This window comes from Homalodisca vitripennis, chromosome 6, assembly GCF_021130785.1.
Source record: "Homalodisca vitripennis isolate AUS2020 chromosome 6, UT_GWSS_2.1, whole genome shotgun sequence".
Lineage (NCBI taxonomy): Eukaryota > Metazoa > Arthropoda > Insecta > Hemiptera > Cicadellidae > Homalodisca > Homalodisca vitripennis.
This window is the reverse complement of record NC_060212.1, coordinates 165790503-165795455: the sequence shown is the minus strand read 5'-3', so window position 1 is coordinate 165795455 and position 4953 is coordinate 165790503.

The window sequence follows — 4953 nt, the reverse complement described above, 5'->3', positions numbered from 1 at the left end:
GGTAGAAACATTACGCAAGAGAGAGCTAACGGAATAAATAAATTCCAGCATTTAATATTCTTGTTAAAATATAAAAAATATTATTAAACATAACCCTAAATTGGTATTATTAGTTTTAATATTAATATAAAGTTGAATAACAAGCGAAAATAATTTTATGATATTTTACACAAATAAAAAAAATATGAAAAGTATTTAGTAGACAAATTATGTAAATAATGGGAGAAGGGTTTATACGTTATAATTATAACAGCACCAAAGAATAAATCTCAATATACTGTAAAATATCCCATAAAATGGAAATATGTGGTTGGAATAGAATAGCCTACTTCTATTCTTGCTATATTTTGTAGGTAGTTTAGTCTTTATTAAGATATATAGTTTTTACATAAAATATCATACAAAGTCACATTTTAAATTCTGAAACCCGATATACAATTTAAGAATTAATATATTTCACGTCCATGCAGAAGAATAACTCGAGACTGAGAGATAGTAGCAACAGTGCGTATAGTACATTTAACCACTCACTATGTTAGTAACAATTTTAATTTAGATATTTTATTTCGGGGTTTGATAGAGGGGTCTCTGAATTTCAAACCGTTTATTTGCTGAAATCTATCTAGAGCACTGTGTTAAAAGTTAAAGTGACACTTAAATAGAATTCAATGTCAGATACTAAAATTATCTAAGTTAATATTTCACTCATATATTTACTTTAAATGTATATAATAATACATTCACTCAACCTTACCAGAATATGATAACTACATGTTTTAAGCATAATTTAAATGGCTTTAACCAAGCAGTTTAAAGACGAGTGATGCTTCTTCCTTAATGAGGTTAAAAAGTAGAAAGTTTCTCTCATAAAGTTTGAAATATATGAATTGTAATGGTTGCTGATTAGGCTAAACCCCACTATAGAACAATCCACTATTTATATACACCTCAGTGACACCTTTACAGGCTTTCCGACCTTCAATATATTAAATTATAATACATATAATATATATTTTCTAATACAATATAATATAATATATATCATAATAATATATATTATCAATAACTTATGTATTAACGCGCACATAATTAATTACGAATTGTTTTATCTACATTAAATATATGATCACTGATAATATATTGCTTTTAGTCTACGCATGAGTAAGTAATTAGTTTTCATTACGTGTGTATAAGTAAATGCTGCATAATATCAATAAATATTCATTAAGATATACACACATTTAATATCTACTAATGACGTGCAGAGTGGTTTATGAAATGATATTTAGTTTATCTCCATTATCACACTCGCAGTTACGTTAATTAACATGTAAAACCGTGGCTGTGTTATTAAACCTCTAGCCTCACAAGTTTGTGACTCTATTGATTGTTTGATTAAGTTGGTTTTTGACGACGGGAGCATTGTGAATAAAACAGGATTATGTCAGACATTTACAGTCGTTTAGTGATACAATAAATCAGTAACACTACTTTTCGAGATCTGCAAATCGGATCTCTCCCTCAGGCGAAGAACTAGCATAACATAAACTTACAATATAGGTTAACGTAAACAAGTCATATCAAAAGTTTTGACACGCATAGGTCGGAATCACAACAACAATGTTTTGTGTCAACGGATTGTACACTAATGCTAAAACGTGCATAATAAAAGAAAAACATTAATTATTAAAACACAAGAATACAGGTCACAATAATAGGTCTGCACTCTTCGATCCAGATATAACTTAATTGTATGAATATAAATTAATAAACCTTTGAATTTTTTTTAAATACTCGTATATATACACATATATACATATATTATATATCAAACACTTTTCGAGGCTACATATCTAATATGAATTGTAACGGTAGTCCACTGTATGGACATTCCCATAATTGTTAGTTAAATAGATATCACTACGATTTATTACTCTCAAGGAATAGAGTTTGTATTGTAGTTAGAACAATTTCTTCAACAAATAATCATCTTATGTAATTTTTCCTCTATAAAGTTTCAAATAATAAATAAACCAACTCGAAATCACAATATGATAGGTTAATATTTTTTCGTTATATATTTAATTTTATTTAATATTTTTGTTATTAAATTCATATTAAATAAAATACCCAATTTAGTGTTTTCAGTGTTAATTTAAAGCGGAAAAACTGAAAAATTTCATTATTTTACTAAGTTAAACTTAAAGAATGTTATAGGACGCTTCGGTTCAAATTTACGACTAAAGTGCCCGCACACATCAGTAGGTGGCGAAATCTGACCACCAAGTTGATACCGTTCTTTACCTGCATTCGGTTTAGCACATCATTTTATATAATATTGGCAGTTTAACATCTGAAAGACATCACTTCCTATAGCCGTTAAGAAAAAGGCCTAGAATCAATTTATCCCCATAAAAACTCAATTTGAACGAATATATCTGAGATTTATTATGTTTGATGATAATGATTCTTTTTTATTTCATACTAATTCGGTAGTTAAAGAACAATATATATATATTATAAAAAAAATACTTAATGGTAAAATCTAATAAATATTTTTTCAGTTTAGATAGTTAGATAGATTTTTGCAATATTCTATAACATTTGAAAATCAAAGATAAAATATTTCTTAATACAGTAGTTTCATTAACATTGCTCTTCCTTTGGGAATCAAGATCAATATTATAATACGTTAAAATTGAAAGTAATTTCTATTGTTTAAATCAGTTTCAATATATAATACCTTTAGGTCTGTGACACGTTACTTCGTGTAGTACAAGATTACCCGAGTTTCAGGGTTTGGTAACCCATCATAATAACCTTTGATTTCTAGTTGTTATCTGTTATTTTTATTGTTTGGTAGTGTCATCTAGTACTTGTAACTGTGGATGGTATAGCTTACGGCATAATACTGTTATAAAAGTATTAACAGTATTATTACCGAATATGACGTCAGTTTTGAATTGAAACAAAATTTTATATTTTACATATATAAATACTAAATTAACTTTTATGAACATTTACATTGTATTGTATATATATATATATATATATATATATATATATATATATATATATATAATTAAATTCGGCTATTGCCATTTATACAAATTTAATTAAATGTAAATAAAATTTGACAGGTATTTGGTCTTCTGATCATATGTTAGTTTGTTTATTTAAACACATATGTGACAGATACGGCCAAATACAAATTAATTGAACCGTAAAAAGTAAGGGCTATGTGGTGTAACGGTAGCACATCCACCCGGCAAGTGAGAGATCCGGGTTCGAGTCCCGGCGGAGCAAGTACTTTTTGTGATTCAATGTTTATTTAAAAAATTATATATATATATATATATATATATATATATGAGCACCAAAAAGTATTTTTACTATCCTTTATTCTCCGACAAGGAGCACTTTAATTCGGTAACAGAGAACACTGAATTCTCAGAACTTTAACCAAAGCGCTATACAATTTTCCGCAGGTATGTATATGGTAAATGGTATGTATGTTCTCATAAGAAAGGTTATTATACCACAGGGAATAACGCTTTATTTGGACCAATAGCTGAAAATTCATGAATTATTTATCAATAGGAATGATTTTAGAAAATTATATCTCAAATAAAAAAAGTTATTGATGTCATACTTGTTTGTTACAGGTCAGTCATCCAATTAAATTTATAGATACAGGTTATTCTAAAAATGAGAAAAATTTCATATCATATAATACTTGTAATATGGTTTAAAAAACATTTGAATCATGATTATAACATTTGGCTTATAATGTTCAAATGCAATATAAACATTGAGTAAATTAATTTACTAGATATACTACTACTGTTGATATAATTCATAAAAATTTAATTTAAATTAGCCCTAACTCAAATAAATGTCCATTAAATATTTTAAATTACTCAATATAGTATAATTAGTAGCCAACACATATTAGTATTAGTATATATTCTCTGTAATAAAGGTGGTTTTAATGTACTAATAATACATTAAAATTAAATAAATTAAAATTTTATTGTATATAACATTACTTAATGTATTTTAATTGGAGCTCGACTGGCAGAAAATAAAAAGTTTTGACAAATTGTATTCAACATTACTCTGGTGAAGTATATTTTTCTCTAGTAAATAAAATGAATAGAGTTGAGACTGACAAACATGTTTTGTAAATGTCGTGGAAATAATGTTTAGATTCATTAATAGGATCTTTAATTAAATGGTAAAACTGCGATTTTTGTACATTATTTATCAAACGCAAAAATAATACCATTTACTAATACACCATACAACAACGTGTGACGATACAAGCTTCGTCGTGGTTGCAAGCAACATTTCAAAATATCTAGAGCTCAAGCTAGCTTGAGATTTTCAGTGTCCAGTTTTACACTCTCCACAGATAAAAGAGAAATTTGCTTTTTAACCAAAATTACAACTTCTTCATAAATCTATCTTTGCTTTGCTGGAACACGATCTAATCGTTATGAAAACTATGGAGAAAGTAAAGATGGCATCGAAGCCTGAAGAAATTAACTAAACATGGATCATTGTACTAAGACTGGAACATAAATCTGAATTCATGAAAGGTTTTACATACATAAAACTAGATATATATATATTAATATCTTAACATTAAAATAAGGAAATTAAAAAAATATAATGCTGTTAATTTATTCCTACTAATATATATATATATATATATATATATATATATATACAAAACATTCAGCGCAACAGCATACCAAGTCTGAATTTAGGATAAATTATTCAACCAAGCTCTACATATCACTTTGTGGTAATTTATTTCATGCTTAGTTTGTGAAAATGTTGTTTAGTGTAACAAAGTGTTTGAAGTTATCAAATTTAAAGTTAAGAACAATGCAACGTGGCCTTATATATTTATATAACATCTGAATGTTAATTTAAAGATAGAATTGT